This window comes from Dama dama, chromosome 17 (genome assembly GCF_033118175.1).
Source record: "Dama dama isolate Ldn47 chromosome 17, ASM3311817v1, whole genome shotgun sequence".
Lineage (NCBI taxonomy): Eukaryota > Metazoa > Chordata > Mammalia > Artiodactyla > Cervidae > Dama > Dama dama.
In genome coordinates this window covers 55,887,160-55,909,255 of record NC_083697.1, presented here as the reverse complement: position 1 = coordinate 55,909,255, position 22,096 = coordinate 55,887,160, and the positions used below count along the sequence as shown (strand labels likewise).

Here is a 22,096-nt window from a genome sequence, read left to right as displayed (position 1 = left end):
TTACTCAAGAGATAGGAATACCAGAACACCTGACCTGTCTCCTGAGAAATCTGTATGCATATCAAGAAGCAACAGATAGACTGGACATGGAACAGCAGACTGATTCCAAATCAGGAAAGGAGTATGTCAAGGCTATACATTTTCACTCTGCTTATTTAACTTATATGCAGAGTACATCATGAGAAACACTGGGCTGGATGAAGCACAAGCTGGAATCAAGACTGCTGGGAGAAATACCAATAACCTCAGATATACAGAGGATACCACCCTTATGGCAGAAAGTGAAGAAAAACTAAAGGGTCTCTTGATGAAAGTGAAAAGGGAGAGTGAAAATGTTGGTTTAATACTCAACATTCAAAAAACTAAGATCATGGCATCCAGTCCCATCAGTTCATGACAAATAGATGGGGAAACAGTGGAAATAGTGAGCGAATTTATTTTATTTTATTTTTTTTTTTTTGGTGGGGGCGAGTTGGGATCCAAAATCACTGTAGAGGGTGACTGCAGCCATGAAATTAAAAGACATTTGCTCCTTGGAAGAAAAGCAATGACAGACCTAGACAGCATATTAAAAAGCAGAGAATACTTTGCCAATAAAGGTCTGTCTAGTCAAAGTTATGTTTTTTCCAGTAGTCATGTATGAATGTGAGAGTTGGGCTATAAAGAAAGCTGAGCACTCAAGAATTGATGCTTCTGAACTGTGGTATTGGAAAAGACTCTTGAGAGTCCCTTGGACTGCAAGGAGATCTAAACAGTCCATCCTAAAGGAGATCAGTCCTGAATGTTCATTGGAAGGACTGATGTTGAAGCTGAAACTCTAATACTTTGGCCACCTGATGCGAAGAGCTGACTCATTTGAAAAGACCCTGATTCTGGGAAAGATTGAAGGCAGGAGGAGAAGGGGACGACAGAGGATGAGATGGTTGGATGGCATCACCAAAGTGATGGATATGGGTTTGATTAGGCTCCCAGGAGTTGGTGGTGGACAGGGAGGTCTGGTGTGCTGCAGTCCATGGGGTCACAAAGTTGGACAGGACTGAGTGACTGAACTGAACTGAATGTTCCACTAGAAGAGGTTGAATAGATTTCTTTACTGCAGTCCTTACGAGCACATGCCGATGTGTTGTGGAATTCAAGAATGTATGTGTGAAATGTATGTGTGAAATTTAACTATTTCAGTAGTTAAATCATGTCTGACTCTTTGACACTCAGTGGATTTCAGCCCATCAGTCTCCTGGGTCTATGGGATTTTCCAGGGAAGAATACTGGAGAGGTTTGCCATTTCTTTCCCTACAAGATTTTCCCAACCCAGACATCTAACCGTGTGTCCTGCATCTCCTGCATTGGCAGGCTGATTGTTTACCACTGTGCCACCTGGGAAGCCCAAAATTCAAGGATAAAACATATTTATAATTTTTTAAAATATTTAGATCAACAGCTTTTATACAGTGAGCTTTGTGTAATCATCAATCCTCAAAAATCATTTTGAAATAGTGTTTATAATCAATATCACATATGCAAATACAGATGTAATTATCCTAATTGGAATTATTAAAAAAATATAGCTAAGGTAACAGTACATGTAAGAGTCATTCACGATATGCACGTAAGTTTTCTCTCATAATTGCCCTCTTGATAGTAGTAAATGAAATATTTCCTTTTACCAGTTTCAAGAATGCTGATACTGCCTTTTCTTTAATGTCTGACTGTCATACAAAGAAAGTGTTAAAGTTGCCAACGTGTGTTGCATTTTTTTAATGACACATTGATATTCTATATATAGGGTAAAAAACTGAAAATAAATGTTAGCTACATTCTTGTTATTCCTTTATTAATTTTTTTATTGTTATTGCTTTACAGTTTTGTGTTAGTTTCTTCTATACAGCAAAGTGACCCAGTTACATGTATACATTATGTCCACTCTCTTTTGGATTTCCTTCCAATTTAGGGGACCACAGAGCATTGAGTAGAATTTCCTGTGCTGGGAAGTAGGTTCTCATTAATTATCTATTTTATATATAGTAGTGTACATATGTCAATGTCAGTCTCTCAATTGATCTCATCTCTTTTTCCCACCTTAAGTAACTACAAGTTTGTTCGCCACATCTGTGATTTTATTTCTGCTTTCCAAATAAGTTCATCTGTACTAGTTTTATAAATCCACACATAAGTGATACAGAATTCACTCCACATGACAATCTCTAGGTCCATCCATGTTTCTGCAAATGAAACTATTTTGTTCCTTTTTATGGCTGAGTAGTATTCCGTTGTATATGTGAGTCACATCTTCATCCATTCCTCTGTCAATGGACGTTTAGGTTGCTGTTGTAAGTAGTGCTGCAATGAAAACTGGGTGCATATATCTTTTCTAATTCTGGTTTTCTCTGTGTATATGCCTAGGAGTGGAATTCCTGGGTCAGATGATAGCTCTATTTTTAGATTTTTAAGGAACCTCCATACTGTTCTCCATAGTGGCTGAATCAATTTACATTACCACCAACAGTATAGAGGAGGGTCTCCTTCTGTCCACACCCTCTCCAGCATTCATTGTGTGTAGATTTTTTTGATGATAGCTCTCTTCCCTCACATTCACCAAATGTTGTTATGATTCTTCATGCATTTGATAAGAAGAGAAATTGCTTTCAGTCACAACCATTAAAAACCATTCTGAGGTTTTCATTGACTGAACCACACTTCAGGGGTATCTACCTTCAGGTAATGTCACACACAGATAAGATTAAATTGCAGTTACCTGGGCCAATGGCCATGGACAAGGGAATGCAATCATCTTCACTGTTTTACCCAAACCTCAGGCCACCACCTGATGGTTGAAATAAAGATAACTGCTGCAGGGAAAAGTGAGGGCCTGGTACAGGATGAAAAAAGTATAAGGTAATGATTCTGATTATGAGAAATTTCGTTTTCTTTAAAAGAAGTTGCACGGAATCTAACCTGTGATGATATTTAAATATCTATTCCAATGTTGACACTGGATTCCTTCAAGCTTCAAATTAAGCTCAATATATTTGTTTCAGGCTGGAAAATTCTGTGTAGTCCCAGTTCTAGAAGTTATAATACCCTTTCTTCTGCCCACTTATAAATGTTATATCTCCCCATGAGTCCTCTCCAAATTTTAGGTAATGACATAAAATATATATTTTCCATGGAGTGCCTACATTCATGTACTTCACATGCCATAAAAGTACAGTTACAGTGTGCTATTCAAAAACACTTCCATTTTGAATATTAAGTGTTAAAAATTAACACTCAATTTTAACTCAAATAAATATATAGATGAATGTAAAATATTTTGCTTTTTCATTTGCTGATAGTCACTGTAAATATGCAAGTCTTAAGAGAATTATGCACTTTCCAATATAGAATTTTTTTAAAGAGGTCAACTTAAGTTCTGGGTAGATGTGGCACTGTTATATGTTAAATGAAATCCAGCAGACTATTTGGACCTGCTTATTTACTTCTTCTTTTCCCCCAGGAATATTTTGTGTGCAAAGTTTTCAAATTATAAAAAGTCAACTTAAATAACAGCAGTGAGTGTGTGTGTGTATATATATATATATATATATATATATATATATATATATATCCATGAAATGGTACAATTATTTTATTCCCCATATATATATTCATCATATATATATCCATGAAATGGTAGAATTATTTTGTTCCCCATTTACTAAATATAAAGAGATTCATCAAACACTGCCTTTGCCCTCTGTTTTGAAAAATTCCTGTTCATCAATCAGAATTAACTCAGCCATCATGGCTCCCTAATTCCTTTCCTGAACCACTCAGCCAGAATCAATCATGCACTACCTTAATGCCTCTGCACTTTATGCCTATTTCTATTGTTAAATTTATTTCAACTTATTTTAAATACTCATTTTCATATCTGCGACCCATTAGATCATGCCTTACAAACTTCCTCTGCAAAAAGTCAGATGGCAAATATTTTGGTTTTCATGGCCATACAGTCTAAGTTGCAGCTACTTAAACCTGCTATTTTAGCACAAAAGCATCCACAGACTATAAGTAAGGAATGGTGTGTGTATTTTCCAGCAATATTTTATTTGCATGATGAGGTAACAGACTGGATGTGGCCACAAATTGTAGTCCCAGTTCCTTAAAGGTAGAGTCAGATTTTTCCATGCTTTCATCTTTGTTTTGCAGCTGCAAGCACAATGCTGAATATGCAAAGGAGGATTGATAAATGTATTTTTAATTATAGTTCAGTTGAATCAAATTATAGCAACTCAGGTTCCAGTGATTTCCAGCCCTAAGAAGTCTGGTGCTTAAAAGCTGAGCTGTGTACTGTCCAATATGTAACTACTAGTGATGTGTGGCTGTTTAATCTTAAGTTAATTAAAATCAAACAAATTAAAAATTCAGTGCCTCAGACACATTAACCACATTCCAAGGGCTCAATATCTATATGCAGTTAATACTTACCATATTTAAATAGCACAGACAGAGAACATAACTATCAATACAGAAAACTCTAAAGGACAATCCTGGCTTGGATGATGTGAATATGAAGATGAAGAGAGAGCCTCAAAGAATCCTGGTGCTTCAGTATAGCTCAAATACACTGTCTTGACAGTATTTTCAAAAGTTGAAATTGCAGTGTGAATGATCAATAAAAGGGTGTGTATTTACTGACAAACTAGGTAGTTAGACACAAGCTTTACATTATTTAATGCAGATTCAGTAGACCTTTGGGTGTATATGAACTTGCACATGTGTGTGTAAAAGCAAAATTCAACATTCACAATAGATGTTATGGAATTAAAAAAAAAAAGATTCCTATCACTAAAGCCATAGATGAGAAAGTGGATTATACAAAAGAGAAGCATCTTTTATATAGGCAGAAGAGGGTAACGTTAGGTTCTCATTAACTCAAGAAGTAGAACAAGTTTGACAATATCAAAGTGAGAAAAGTGCAAACTATAAACCATCAAACGCATTTAAAATGGAAATGCAGAAAAGAAGATAATTCTCATCTAATGGATTCTCCATTCTCAGTAAAGAACAGGGCAAGTTTATTTTTTCTGCTGAAGGGGGCATTTAGGATCATGGCGTTGCAAGTTCAAATTCAAGCTTCAACTATCATTCATTATAGAAGCTTGACATTATCATTCTCATCTTCAGCTTACTCTCAGTACAGTGATAATAATAAAGCCTCTTCAGCAGACTATTGAGAGGATAAAACAAGGTGATATTTGTAGAGGGCTTAGTAGATTGTTCAACACATTGAGTACTAGGAAACTGTAGAAATTTTATACTGAGATTGAGCACAGTTCGGTAGGATAAGGAATTTGAGGAGAGTGCGGAAGGTATACAACTGTTCTGTGAAGAGTAAGAGAGGTAGTTGAGTGGGAGAATATGAAATAAATCCTCAAAAGATTTTAAGGCCCAGATAAGCTAGGAAACAGTGAATTTCTTCTAATAGTGGTGTTCAAGATTATGTGTTTATTTTGTGCTGGCTGTGTCAGGATGTCAAATACTGGAGGAAAGAATGCAAGAAAAAGAATCCCAAACAAAATGTCTGTGGACTAATAGTGATTGAGAAACAATGAAGAAAGGACTTGAGGAATATGTAAGGGAGTGACCAAAGCATCCAGGATTAATGAAGACCAAATGAAAGCCAGAAAGAAGTCATAAAAAGGATAAAGTAGAGACGTCAGGTAAAGAAATTCCTGCTAATGCCAAAGATATGCTGGGATAGGAGTAACACATGAAGCAAGCAGAAAAATGGAAGATTTTCATCACCAACTGTGATGCTCAAATTTCCATTTTTAAAGGTAAAATAGATAAAGATAGGTTAAGAGAAAAATCCTTAACTATTGTCAAGGATGATGGTAAGAATTGAGATAATGGGGAAGACCATAAAGCCAGGTACCAAAGAATTTTAAGCAAACATGAGGTGACTTTCTGACTGATAGAAAACAGTGGTCAGGAATGGTGAAAATTTGCAATCAAGTTATTATTTTAACCTCAAAGGATGTTTATTATACTGCTGAAATTTTTATCTTTGAAAATATTTGAAATAAATTGGTTTTGAAATACATATTATGTTTGAATGTTTTAAACTTCAGACAATATTAACATTTGTGTTTATTATGTTTATGGTTTATGACGTGTTCTTCCATAAAAATGACAATATTGCTGAAATGTTGCTAATGTGAAAAAGGAGTGTAGATGAAGTGGTAAAATGCGAGTAAAATAGAGGTACTTTCTGATTTTTTAATGTGTATAGGAAATCAAAAAACGTTAGCTTTCGTAGACTTTCGAAGCCTACCCAGTATGGAGATCCAATAAAGAGTCCTTTCTATTTCAAAGTGTAAACACACAAATATTAGTTCCTCCTAACGCTCAATAAATAGAAAATAAACCAATACACTAAATATTTTAAATTTGGGCTACAGATCCAGGCATCTTTAGCTACGTTACATAAACATCTTCATAATGTATAATTTTTTTCTCTTTCAGAGGCAAGCAGCAATGGGGAATGAGAGGAGAAAATCTGTGCAGTATACTGCCTTGGAATGATTTTCAGAAGTGTCAAAGTCTGTCTTTTTCTTTAAGTGACACCTGTAGCCTCTTTCAGTCCTGGTGGTAAAACTGCATGGTCTGACAGAAACATGCTTGCCAGAGAAGGGTGGAGGCTTGTGACACAGTTCACGCCTGTTTACACGTCTGTCATCTCACAGAGTTGCTTGCAGTTGACACCTCTTGTAAATTTCGAGTTCGAACTGCTGACTCACAGTCTTCAACAGGAGTTGTACTTTTATTTTGGAACTTGACTGCCATTTCTAAATTAGCTGCATCTTCCACAGTTAAAAAAAAAAAAGTTTCTGTCAGTTTTTATAACTGGATTCTTATGACAGAAGAGTTCCCACTATGTGGCCGTGTAATCAGTCAGTTATGTTCCCTACTGTGTCCTAGTTATAACTGAGAATAGCTTTTGATGTTCAAACAATCACTTTTATAAGTTCAAGGAGTCTTTTAGTAATCTTTGGTATGGCTAATGCAATTGAAGTTATTTATTTTCTCTCTTCCAGTTCTGCAGTGATCAGGGCCCTGCTCTCAATTTCTGAAACTATTCTTCTCTCAGGCTTCATTAATAATAATAATAATAATAAAAGGAAAATAAAATTGTGGAGAATTTTGCTTCTCTTTTTTCCCACTGTATCAGTTGGAACACCTCAGTAACAAAATAATAATAAAGATTCCAAATTGGGACTTTTACATAATAAATGTCTTCAATTTATTGAGGAATAGCCTGACATTTGATGCTTATATAATATGAGGTGTAGATAGAGGATTTCTTTTTTTTATTGGCATACGACTATTCAGTTGTTTTAATATCATTTTTGAAGACTATCCTTTATCCATTCAATTGCTTTTGAAATTTTTTCAAAAATCAAATGACTGTCTACATGTAAATCTATTTTTAGAATCTCTTCCATTTATTTGTCTGTCACTGTGCTTCAATATTATAGTTTTATAATAAGTGTTAAAATTGGGTAATGTAAATCCTTCCAACCTTGATCCATTTTTTCATAGTTGTTAGGCTATTTCAGATAATTTTCACTTCTATACAGATTTCAGAATCAGCTTGCCAATTTTTACCAAAAAAGCCTTATAGAATTTTATTTGTGATCACATTTAATGTATAAATCTATTCAGGAATTGTTTCAATAGAGAAAGTAAGATTTTAAACTTTCATATAATCTCATGTTCATAAATAGAAAACAAAAAATTTGATGTCTTATGTTAGACTAAATTGGAATAGGTTTCACTGATTAATAACAATCACTGACTCTTATTGAACAGGCACAGTGCACCAGACTTTGTAATGTTGGATATGCCATAATTAAACATTTACTTGCTAAAAGAGTAGATCTTAAATGTTTGCAACACACACAAACACACACAAATGGTAACTCTGCGACAAGAGGAGGTGATAGCTAATACTATGATAGTAATCATTCTGCAATAGATTAATCAACACATTGTTGTACACCTTAAACTTACATAATATCATATTAAAATTAAATCTCAATAAAACTGGAAAAATAACTAAAAAACATGTACTAGCAGATGAGCATCTGAATTGTTTTCATTGTTTTGCTCTACTACACAATATAAACACCTTTGTATAAATATCTTTAGGCATAAATACTAAAGTTTGCCAGTATCATTTTTAAAAGCAAAAGTACTAATCAAAAGTATATTTATTTTAAATTATAAATAGATATTCCAAATTATCCTAAAATTAATGAATTTCCCAAACAGATGAAAATTCCCATTTCTCTTTATCTTTTCTAATATTATTGTTTCATTTTTTTTTATTTTTGCTAATTCAGGGGATAAAGGTAATTATTTTTGTTTTATGAAAATATTTAGAGCTACAAAATGAGAAAACTTAGTTAATTATCCCTGTTAATATTTTGGTGCATTTATTGTTAATATTTTGGGAATTTTTTTCTTTTTATTATCTTTCTCTTTGATTACAGGAGTTCATTACATTCATTTTTACTTGATATTTATTTTATTTCATTGACACTTTATATAAAGTCAAATAATTTAGAATTTTTAAATATGTATCTTGACATTAAAAAAGAAGTGAACAGAGATCACAAATAATGGAAATAAACATTTACTTTTCCCCTATGACTTCTAAAAGTACAGGTGATTAAAGATCAGAAAGTATATTAAAATTTATTAAGACTACCAAATTTGTATGTGAAATCTTTCCATTTATAAATTTAAATACATATACAACATATACTTAATACATATCTGTGCATAACATGTTCAATATGTATGAAGCAAGGCCGCTCTACTCCCATGAACTTTATTTTCTAGTAAAGGATACAGACGACAAGCAGTAGGGATGATGAAAACAATATCATGTATAAGATATATTTTTTTCTGGACTAAAAATAATATAAAACATACTAAATCACAGATTTATACTTTTCTCCAAAAACTGGTACAAGTTTAGCAAACATTTTTTCTTCTAAGATTTCATTAATTTCATAAAATATGGCAGTGTTTATTAGCATACTGTGAAACATTACCATAGATAATTATAATTAAACTACACTTATCAAAATAATGAATAAAGCACATTTTGTGGTACTGCAGTGTTGATGTTTTTCATATTTATTTTTTCACTAACTAATCTGCCAAATTCAGTAATCTCTAGTGAGTCTTTCAGTTATTAGTGTAAATTACTGACGGTCTACTCTAATAATAAATAATAATAGCAATTCTGGGAAACGAAGCATTAGCAGTTTAATGTCTAAGCATTTTTTTCTGGATAGTTTAAATTAAGAGCACAGTGAAACATTTTTCATTTAATTAAAATATGTTTCCAGATTATAATGCAATTTAAAAGGATGTTTCTAATGGATATATCAAAATAACTGAATTTTAATGCCATCAAAAGTTTTTCAGGATGTTCTAAGAAGACAATTAATTTCATATTGCATCAACCAAAAGAGAGCTCATAACACAAAAACATCTCTAAGATGTCTAAAGTGACTTTTATTAGTACCCCCATTGTCTTAAGACTCTAAAATTAGAATTTACTACATCTAAATTCCAGTATGTAGATGTCTGAAACATCAACAAAGCTAGACAATGTATTGGAGAAGGAAATGGCAACCCACTCCAGTACTCTTGCCTAGAGAATCCTGTGGACAGAGGAGCCTGGTGGGCTGCTGTCCATGGGATCGCACGGAGTTGGACGTGACTGAAGCGACTTAGCAGCAGCAGACAATGTATTAATTAATATATTGATCAATTTATGTAGCAGATATCAATTGTTTAAATACTATGTTTCTGGTACTATTCTAGACAAGGTACTCTACTTAAACAAACAAAAAAAAATTCTGGCTTTATGGAGTTCTCAATCATATTTGGAGTGAGATAAAAATAAAATAGTAAATAAGACAAAGGATACATCACACAATCCATACGGCACTAGCTAGGTTCCTAAATCCACCCTCTTTTTCCTTAGGATACATGGACCTGAATTTTTAAACTTTCTTTACAATTAGGTATAGCCATGTGACACATTTGTACTACGCTAAAGCAGAGATTAGGCCTTGCCACAAAAACCTGGTAATTGGCATGCTGAGACCGCACTGGTCAAATATGTGCACTGGCACATCTTATTATGTTCTAGATTTTACTCAAGGTTACACATTAGGGTAACCCACTGAAGGCAGTGTTTGCCCTGGATCTGAACTGCCATTGTGAATTATGTGGGGGATGAGAAATAAATTTCTAAGCTGTTTAGGAAACCTAATTACTCTTGGACCACTCTGTGGCATCATAGGCTTGCCCTAACTGATTCAATATGTTAGACAATGTTACAAATGAAGGAAATAAAGCCTGTGAGACGATGGAGAGAATGTGGTGCAAGGTTTGCTTGTCTGTCATTTTGGCTGCTGCCTCGTGACCCATGGCTGCTCAGTTTCTAGCCTTCATGACTGCATTTTAGCCAAAAAGAAGGATAAAGTTACTAAGAGGGACTAGTCCAAATTTAAGGATTTGTGGGGAAGAGTATACTGAAAGAAATTTTGAAGAACTCACAGGACTGCTTGCATATTTTTAATTCAAATAGCATCAAATGAGCTCCCCTGAATTGAAAGGAGCTAAGGGAATCTACTCTTTATTCTGTGAGGTATTTGCACACAGAAAAACAGGGCTTTTATTAGTAAGAATCAAGGATAAATATTGTGGGGCCAAAATAGGTCTTGACACAGAGAGTTAGGCATGAAAGAATGCTTAGTGATAGACATTCATTTAAAGTTGATTCTTGAAAATAATTTGAAATTAGCCAGGAAAGCAAGAGTTGATTGAGGCAAAGGAAAAGGCAAGTAGACAAGAGTGAGCATGCTGCATTTAGGAAACTCTCAGACCTACAGCAGTGGCCACAGGACTGGAAAAGGTCAGTTTTCATTTCAAGCCCAAAGAAGGGCAATGCCAAAGAATGTTCAAACCAATGTATAATTGTCTCACTTCACATGCTAGCAAGATAATGCTCAAAATCCTTCAAGCTAGGCTTCAGCAGTATGTGAACTGAGAACTTCCAGGTGCAAAAGCAAGGTTTAGAAAAGGCAGAGGAACCAGAGATGAAATTGTCAACATCCATTGGATCATAGAAAAAGAAAGGGGATTCCAGAAAAACATCTACTTCTGCTTCACTGACTACACTAACACCTTTGACTATATGGATCACAACAAACTGGAAAAGTCTTAAACAGATGAGAGTACCAGACCAGCTTACCTATCTCTTGGTAAACCCATATGCAGGTCATATGCAGGTAAACCCATATGCAGAACCAGACATGGAACAATGACTGGGTAAGGAGTACATCAAGGCTGTCTATTGTCACCGTGCTTATTTAATTTACATGCAGATTACATCACGTGAAATGTTAGGCTGGATGAATCACAAACTGGAATCAAGATTGCTGGGAAAAATATTAATAACCTCAGATATGCAGATGATACCACTCTAATGGCAGAAAGTGAAGAAGATCTAAATAGCCTCTTGATGAGGATGAAAGAGAAGAGTGACAAAGCTAACTTGAAACTCAATGTCAAAAAAACCCCAAAAAACAAAAAAAACTAAGATCATCGCATCCAGTCCCATTACTTCATGGCAAATAGAAGAGTAAAAAGTGGAAGCAGTGACCTTGTATTTTCTTGGGCTCCAAAATCACTATGGACAGTGACCACAGCCATGAAATTAAAAGACATTTGCTCCTTGGAAGGAAAGCTATAACAAAGCTAGACAGTGTATTAAAATGCAGAGACATTAGTCAATCCTAAAAGAAATCAACCCTGAATAATCATTGGAAGGACTGATGCTGATGTTCCAATACTTAGGCCACGTGATAAGAAGAGTTGCCTCATTGGAAAAGACCGGGATGCTGGAAAATCTTGAAGGCAAAAGGAGAAGGGGATGCGAGAGGGTGAGATGGTTAGTTAGCATCACCAACTCAATGGACATGAATTAGAAGCAAACTCTTCAAACTCTATACTTTAGAGTACATGCAGTCCATGAAGTCACAAAGAGTCAGATATGACTCAGCGACTGAACAGCAATGGACTTATTCTGTGTTACAGATGTTCAACAAAGCTAAACTAATAATAAAGTAAGGCTCAGAAAGTCTATAAGAGCTTGAAAAATAACTTTGAGGATTAGCACATGTAAGTAATTTTGAATCAGAAATGCCAATGTAATCACAAGCTCAAAAACACAGAGAAAAATGGGGATTTTTAAGTGTGGTCTGAAGAAGAGAAATAAGTAGAAAGAGACAGGAATCTGAGGGGAAGAAAAGAATCCTTATTATAAGGATACTTAGTATCAGCATACTTAATGTTAGAAGAATTATCAGAAATACAAAAAGCCAAGAAAGAAAAACTTGGTCAAGGATGCAAAAATTTGAGCTAGGATGCATAATGGCAACATTTTACTGAATTCATCTTGGAGACATTTACCCAGTTAAGGGCAGCAGATTATGTGACCCCAAAATATGATTTTAGGTGTTCAGATCATGCCACCCTTAGACATGTGGCTTTGACATATTGATTTTTTTTGAGATGTAGGCACTTGAAAAAAACAGTAAATACAGAGGGAAGCTTCCTTGGGATGATCCTATCTGCTTACAAATTGATGCAAAACAGCAGTTCAATTGTCATTTCCCTTTCCCTGGAAGTTTCCTTAACCAGTCGAGATTAGAGTTTTCATAGAAGATGAGATGAGAAGTTGATATCCTACCCAGACAAAATGGTCTACAGTTCCTCTCCTCTTCCCTCTTATGGTGATGCATAATTCTGAGTTCCAAGCTACCTTCAGGAGTTACTCATTTTTCCCTAGGAAACTTTCATATATACATGAGGTATTTGTAATAATGAGCTTATTTTTTTTCTTTTTTTAGTAGGACTTTTATTACAGGGTCTCAGATAAGATTTCAAAGGATTTAAGGAAAATTATTTTTCTTTCTCTACACTGGAATTTTAGAAACTTTGCTTTCCATAGGTTGTCTATTAAAAAAGGCATGAAAATTCATTAACCATAGAATGTGTGGTGAAACTAAATTTGAAAATTGATACATAAGTTGGTCTCCAGAATCAGAGTTTGGTTAGAATCTCAGTATCAAAACCAACTGAAAGTGAAACTTTAAGATAATTATTTACATCCTCTGGGCCTTGGTTTCTGATATGTAGAATATCTATAGTTGCAATTTTAAAGCTGATAATGAAGACTAAATCAAATGACATGTGTAAAAGTTCTTAGCATAATCCCAGGTTCATAAGTACCCAAGTAAATGTTAGCTATTAGTTTATTGTAGCACATTTTTATTAGAAACCCTGACAATGAAAGAAGAAAAAGAAATAGAAAAGTAGTTCAAGAGGGCAACAGAGTTTGATGTAAGATTTTGGTTTTGAAGAGTGGGGCAAGAGAGACTATGTTACTTACCATTTGTGTTGATAAATGAAGAAGAAAAATGATAACTGACATGGATATGACTATTTAATGAAGAAGAGAGATAGAGATTTTGAACAATATCTGGAAAATAGATACCATGGATAAGAAATGATATATACCATCTTCTTAATAAATCACCACTTAATAAACTATATAAAGGTTGACTGAAATCTGCTGAAGGGAGAGACTGAATTTATAATGGACACAGGTAGAGCAGCTTAATAGCTGTCTTCAGGCTTTGGTGTAATTGAAAGCTAACTTTTTTTTCCTCTCCTTTCACAGACAGAAACATTCAAATCAAGTTCATGAAAATGAAAGAGAGTGAAAGAGATACAGGGAGAGGTTGAGAAAGAAAATGAAAATTTAAAGAGTAAAATACTTTACCACAGACTTCATAATTTATTCCAATGCCCCCTGTCCTTCTTACTCTTAGTTCCTCATACCATATTTTGGAGGTTTTTTTTTTTCTTCTGTTTTTTATCTGGAGAATAATGAGAACACTAACACTTGGTAGGAGAAAGCCTTCGGGTATGTTAAAAATGTAGTATTCTACTTTACTATAATGATAGCTTTTTCTGACAACACAGGGGCCTTGACTGTATAATTTTCCCTGTCTTGCTTCGGGTGACGCCTGCTCAGACCAAGTCAGCTTATGTCACACTATAGTCAGTTATGACTGGGAAACTCTCGAAGCTGCAGAGGGGTTGTCCATTAATTACAGGTGTTTTCCATTAATTACAGACACTATGCTTTATTGTTTTTTCAGTTTTTTAAAATATTTTCAATTTGTAGATAGAGCTCTAGTAGATTTTTAATTTTCTTAGACTTAGTTTTTTACACACTAAACCAAATGTGTGTTCTAAAGAACATTATCATTATTTATTGCTTTTAAAAATATTCACTTATCATTTTCTAATCTGAATTTACCCTCTTCTTGATATTACACGTCAATAAGATGGATATGGTTCAAAACATGAATGCACATGACCCATTTTTTAGCAGTGAAGTATAAAAACATCAACCTCCAGTGGCGGAGGCGGTGGCTGCCACGGATCCACGGAGCCCAGCATCCCACCTCCGCCCCCTTGCGGCGGGTCGACTGGCGGCCTCGGCGCAGCGCCCTGCTGCTGCTGCTGCTAAGTCACGTCTGACCTGCCCGACTCTGTGCGACCCCACAGACGGCAGCCCGCCAGGCTCCCGTCCCTGGGATTCTCCAGGCAAGAACACTGGAGTGGGCTGCCATTTCCTTCTCCAGTGCATGAAAGTGAAAAGGGAAAGTGAAGTCGCTCAGCCGTCCCGACTCTTCGCGACCCCGTGGACTGCAGCCCACCAGGCCCCTCCGTCCATGGGATTTCCCAGGCAAGAGGACTGGAGCGGGGTGCCATTGCCTTCTCCGCAGTGCAGTGCAGGGCAGTATCTTCCAGAGTAAACAAATTCCTTGAGTTCAGTTGAAAACAAATTCAGTCTCACAAACATGAGCTGACTCCTGTGTAGAAAAGATTTGGGGGCAACAAATTATGGGATTGAGCTTCATTCATACGTGATGAAATGTGCCAAGGAAAACCTGGAGAGCTTGATCAAAAATAGTGATAGCTTTGATAATTAGCTAATCCTGTATTGTCCCTCTGAAAGGAAAGTTGCAAGGCATAGCTAGGTCAGCCTGATCTCCTAGCAGCTTGTCAGAATAATTATATGAGCCAGTTAGCACAGTTTCTCCTGTGAACTAAATCATTCGTCTGTTTCAAGATGAAGATATTCCTACATGTACCTATAAAGAGAAGCACTGCTAGGATTTGAGTTCTGTAAGCCTGCATTTGAGGCTGGTATTTGCCCCTGAAAAGCATCTGTTGGTCATCAGTTTTTTAAGATTATTGTGGAGCTGGAGTCCAGAAATACGAAGAGAACTACATGAAAGTATTACTAAATCCTGGAGGCATTGTAGTCATGCCTGTAGTTGATCAGTTAATACATGTTATGAGAACTGTATAATACATTTGGAAAAGTAAAAATAACCTTGCTGCATCTGTTCCACTCACCTGTGCAATCAAATAAGAAGATATTGGCCAATCAGAGTTTGTGGGGCACTCTTCCCAGCCCACCCATCAATGCTACCAAGAATCTATAGCACTTGCTCATATTTACATTAATGAACACATATATTTCATACATAATGAGATATAGGCCAAGGGGGTTCCTTAAAGGGGTCCAACCAAAAGAAAGAAAGTTAAACAGAGAATTAACACTTATGTATTTGTGGGTAATCAGCTTATTCCTCAGCCTCTAGACAGTGGAGAGGATGAGAAAAATAGAAGAAAAAGAAAAGGAAGAGGAAGACCACAATGGAGTTAAAAAAAGTCATCTCAGAATTTACTGAGAGAAAAAATTATGAAACTCCACTTCCCTGAATCTTTAAACGTTTACTTGACATATTTTAGAGAAAAATAGCTTAGAGCAGAAAGAAAAGAATGCCTACTGATAATTCCTCTAGTCTTTAGAATGTGGCATTTGTGAGGAGTTTAAAGAGAGAAAATTCTTTCTTTTATCAGAGTGAATTTATGGTGAAGAAAAAGTATCTTGTTTCTGTCTTAGTATTTTAAATTATGCACTCAGAGATTAAAAATAATCCCTTTTATAAAATATATTTTCTTTTAAGTCTTGGGGAAAATGGCTGTTTTAACTCAGAATGACTTTAAGAGTTGAATGCAATGAGAGTCCAGACTTTGTATAATATAAATCCTCTTCTCATTCCTTACATGTTTGTAGTAGTGAGAGTTAGACTTAGTTTTGTATAAGGTTGCATAACGGTTAATCACATATAATCTGATTTGAATTGCAGTTGTTAGCATTTCCTCCATAAAAAATTTCTTATCTAATAGTTCAGTTCAGTCCCTCAGTCGTGTCTGACTCTTTGTGACCGCATGGACTGCAGCACAGCAGACCTCCCTGTCCATCACCAACTCCTGGAGCGTGCTCAAACTCATGCCCATCGAGTTGGTGATGCCATCCACCCATCTCATCCTCTGTCGTCCCCTTCTCCTCCCTCCTTCAATCTTTCGCAGTGTCAGGGTTTTTTCAAATGACTCAGTTCTTCGCATCAGGTGGCCAAAGTATTGGAGTTTCAGCTTCAACATCAGTCCTTCCAATGAACACCCAGGACTGATCTCCTTTAGGATGGACTGGTTGGATCTCCTTGCAGTCCAAGGGACTCTCAGGAGTCTTTTCCAACACCACAGTTCAAAAGCATCAGTTCTTCAGTGGTCAGGTTTCTTTATAGTCCAACTCTCACATCCATTCATGACTACTGGAAAAACCACAGCTTTGACTTGTTGGACCTTTGTCACCAAATAAATGTCACCAAATAAATGTCCATTCATGACTACTGGAAAAACCATAGCTTTGACTAGTTGGACCTTTGTCACCAAATAAATGTCTAGGTTGGTCGTAGTTTTTCTTCCAAGGAGCAAGCAGCTTTTAATTCCATGGCTACAGTCATCATCTGCAGTGATTTTTGGAGCCCAAGAAAATAAAGTCTGTCACTATTTCCATTGCTTCCCCATCAATTTGCCATGAAGTGATGGGACTAGATGCCATGATTTTCGTTCTTCTGAATGTTATTTTAAGCCAGATTTTTCACCCTTCTCTTTCACTTTCATCAAGAGGCTCTTTAGTTCCTCTTTACTTTCTGCCATAAAGGTGGTGTCATTTGCATATTTGAGGTTATTGATGTTTCTCCCGGTAATCTTGATTCTTATCTAATAAGGAAACAAAATACTTTGTAGTCCCACTTCCCTTACTTTTGTTTCAGTCACTGAGTTCTGACAGATGAATATATGAGGGTAATAATAATATAGATGCTGAACAATTTAATCTTAAAGAAAGTTTCATGGAATTCAATAGTACTGCTACTCTTGCTTTTGAATCTATTGCCCAAAGACTTATGGCAGATAACTGCTTATCTCATAGAGATTTTAAGAGCACATCAAATGAATGGTAAAGTATAAAGTACATACTTGCTACAACTCTTCATTCATATGGACCCTTTACATTTTCAGTATTTAAAAATAAAAAAAGTTATTTTACCCTCTGGAATTGTAGAAGAGAGTATATTTAGGTTTGCTTTTCAATAGTTCACTCTGTAAAATATTTGGTTTTAAAAAATAATAGTTCTCTGTGACTGTTGATTGTATAGTCAGTGAGTGAATAAGCATGAGTGGTTACCACTCTCTTGGGGCAAGCTCAGGGCTGGGCCAAAGCTGGCTTTGGTCAGGAGGTATATTTCAGCAAAAGGAACTTGTGGTGCATCTTCATATTTATCTTTGTCAAGTTAGGGCTAAGGAGCCTGCATTTGCTTTGAAGTTCCTCTTTGTAGTCTAAGAAATATTCACAGAAATTATCCATAGATGCCTTTCGCTTTGAAAATCCAGACTCATAGTGTAATCTTTGAAATCTATGCCGTACTCATTTAAAAATTCTTTCCACTTTTTTGTCTGTTTCTTTTGATAGAATTATGGTGATTTTCATTTTTTTCACTTAACATTACATTAACTATCATTTAAAGTTAGTGGTAAATTGTCACTAATAAAACAGGTAGTAAATGCCATTGTTAGTTTGTTTATTTTCTCCAAACTGGGCCAGAATAGTTATTCTTTATTAAGAAAGTATGACAATAAAACATTTACTACTTAGCGTTACATGGATTATACATACTTTTAAGAAGAAAAACTTGGGAGTACTGCTTATTAGCACCAGCATCACTGTTACAGTAGTTGATCAAATATGCTTAATGATATACAATTAATATATAGTAAAAGATTATCATCTTTCTGCAATGATCCAACAGTTTGTAATACACAGATGGTTTAAAATTTCAGGTCTGGTAATTCCACACTTTTCAAAACAAGTGTGTGAAATATTCTAAGCATGAAGTAGTCCAAATAAGTAAAGACATTTTAATGATGTGAAAGATAATTTCAAGGAAGATACTTATTTTATACCAGTGACTAGGGCTTGGACTTGGGGGTCGGAGGTTGGGGGAATTTCCACAATTATTCTTAGATGATTACCAAGCTGTCAAGAAAATGCCACATCTCATTTCTATCAAGGGGAAAAAACTAGTTTCATACCATTGTCACTTGTTAGAAATGTTCATTTTATTTTGAACTAAATGATAGTTTTAGAAGTTTAATTTTGAGGTCCTTGTGTCCACATATTTATATCCAGTACTCCTACCCTCTTTTGTTCTTAGAGCTGGTGTCCAGATTTGTAAGCATGGATATTGTTGAATAATGGTTTTCTATTCATGGGAAACTTTTTGTTAAGGATGTATTTGAAGGAGACTTTTTCATACTGTCTTTCATTTTATTAACCTTGGCAAAGCGTGCAATAGATTTTCATAATCATCGCCTTTTTTTATTGGTGAAATGTATATTTATATTTTTAAAAACATTTATTTTACAGTTGTGTCTTTATCATTGACTTAAGAAGTAGAAATAAAACACAAAAAAATTAACTTAAAAAGTTTAGAAGACCAGATAATGTTTCCTGCTAAGCAAGAATTAAGATTATATACATTATAAATGTAAAATATGGTACATAATGTTATATAATATATAAAACATGTATATTTGTTTTTAGAAAGGATAAATTTTGCATGTCTAAAAAATAATTAAAAATACGAAACAGCAACAAAGGAAACCACACACAGTGTTGATAATATATGAATCATAAATGAAAGTAAATAAAGACAGACAAGGCACTAGAAATAGTGTCATGAAGGATCTTACATGATATACTAAAACCACATGAATTAGTATACATGTGAACATTTTCTTCTTTATATTATTTCTCATAGTCTTCCTTTCTTTCAGTCACAATGTCAATTCTGTGATTTAGGTCCTTGTTACCGCATGCCTGAATTGTTTAAACAACCTTCTTATCTAGTCTTCAGTACTTTAGTCTCTTCCCATCAAACTGTATCTTAAGCATCATCACCAGGCTTATAATCCTGACATAATTTTTATATTATTTTATTATCCTAGATAGTGTTTATCTACAATTTGATCATTGGTTTAATCATTATTCCAAAACACTATTTTTTAGTTATTATAAAATTTTATTTATGAATATTTATGCAAAAATTGTCAAAAATACCCACAAACACACCAACATTATTTTTTAACCAAAAATAGAAATTTTATCTGTGACTGAGATGACTTTGACACTGCACATTTGTTAGGAAAAGATAAACTGTTCAATAAGTGGTACTGGGACAATTGGATATCTGGATGTGAAACGATGAGTTTGGAAACCTATCTCACCACACACACACACACACACACACACACACACACAACACATGTATATAAATGAAATCCATATGAATTAAGACTTACACATACAAGGCAAAACTACAATACTGTGAGGAAATAGAAAGTCCCCAGTATGTTTCCACTTGTACAAAGTCCAAACCATGCAGAACTGTGTATATATCACTTAATTAAAACCAACATGATTAGGTAAAAAATGGGAAAAAAAGGTAAAGAGAAAATTCAAATTTGCGTTTCCTCTTAGGGGAAATAAAAGGGGAGATGGAGGATCTAAGAATTCTTGTTTTATTTGTTAAACCTTTTATTTTATATTGGAGTAGAGCAAATTAACAATGCTGTGATAGTTTCAGTGGAACTCAGAGGAACTCAACCGTAGAATTCATTTATCCATTCTGCCCAAAACTACCCTCCCATACATGCTATGTCAACCTACTTTTTATGGGGCAGAATAATGTCCTGGTGGTTGATATCAAGTAAAAGGGTGCGATTTTCTTTGCAAGCTGGTAACTATTTACTCCTTTAGGATCGAGTCCAAATTGCTTCACTTATATTTACCTAAACTCAATCTGTGCCTTTTAGTTGCTCAGTCATGTCTGACTGTTTGTGACCCCATGGACTGTAGCCCATGTCCTGTAACCTCATAGCCTGTGGCCCAGGCTCCTCTGTCCATGGGGGATTATTCAGGCAGGAATACTGGAGTGGGTTGCCATGCTCTCCTCCAGGGAGGTCTCCCAAACCCAGTGATCGAACCAGGATCTCCTGCATTGCAGGCGGATTCTTTATCAGCTGAGCTACCAGGGAAGCCCAAACTCTTTTTACTGAATTTTAACACCAACATGTTAATGTAGTTATCTGCACTCCAGAAATTAATTTCCACAATCTACCTTCTGATTCATCCTGACATTTCCTTTTACTGAAATATTTACTTTTAAGAACAAGTTTAAGCAACACTTTTGTTTTTGAACCTTCCATAAGGCTACAGTCCATAGAGGCGCAGAGAGTCAAACAAGATTGAGCGGCTAAACACAGCACAGAACAGGACAAATATGTGTTGTCACCTTTTATGAAGCTAAATATTTACTTTTGTTAATTTTTCTTTTTATTTTCAGTAAGATGGAATTATACTGTTACTTATTATAAAAACCATATATGCTTAATCTTTGCGGCTTTCTCATTTTAAAGGGTGTATTTGAAATAGCAAATCATAAATAAACTTTTATTTATTACACTAAATAAAAGTCTTAAATAATTTTAAAAATGATTCATTTTTTCTTATTATCCTTCCTTCCTTCTTTTTTTTTCCCCAGTTTATTTTATTTATTTATTTTTTTTAATTAGTTGGAGGCTAATTACTTCACAACATTTCAGTGGGTTTTGTCATACATTGATATGAATCAGCCATAGAGTTACACGTATTCCCCATCCTGATCCCCCCTCCCACCTCCCTCTCCACTCGATTCCTCTGGGTCTTCCCAGTGCACCAGGCCCGAGCACTAACCCTTCCTTCCTTCTTTATTTTAGTTCATTGTCATTTTCTTTATATCTTGTAATTATTTAGCAACAGTGTGTAGAAAATTCTAGAATTGTGCTCTTAAATTTAAATGCTAATTGTAAGTCAAGCTAAGATCCTTGACTCTTCTATTTTAATGTTTAAAGGAGTATAACTGCTAGGCAGTGAGTTTAATGTTTTTGCATTATTTTAACAATAAATTGTGCAAAATTTTTTCATTGAAAAAGTCATGATTCTGTTCTCTTATTTTTTAAGCGATTGTATTATTTATCTTTGGTCTGTGCTGAGTCTTCATCGCTACACAAGCTTTTCTCTAGTTTCAGCAAGCGAGAGCTGGTCTAGTTGCGGTGCCCAGCCTACTCACCGCGGGAGCTTCTCTTCTGGAGCACAGGCTCCAGGGCACCCAGGCTTCAGTGACTGCAGCGCACGGCTCAGGGCTTGCGGCTCCCAGGCTCTGGAGCAAAGGCTCAATAGCTGAAGCACACGCGCTTAGCTGCCCTTCATCTTCCCAGATCAATGATTGAACTCCTGTCTCCTGCATTGGTAGGAAGATTCTTTACCACTGAGCCACCAGGGAAACCCAATTGTGTTCTTTTAAAATGCTGTATATATTATCATTTCTCACTTATTATTGTTTAGTCTTTGTGACTTATTTAAAATTTTCAACCTGAATCTTCTGATTTCATGAATATATACACAGAGATTTCATAAAACAATAAAACTTGC

The 22,096-nt window shown here is 35.2% G+C and overlaps 1 pseudogene; it reads left to right on the top strand.

Annotated features, from left to right (window-relative positions):
* The first annotated feature begins 14,517 nt into the window (after positions 1-14,517).
* Positions 14,518-15,979, top strand: LOC133071848 (protein-L-isoaspartate O-methyltransferase domain-containing protein 1-like; annotated as a pseudogene).
* Positions 15,980-22,096: the final 6,117 nt, after the last annotated feature.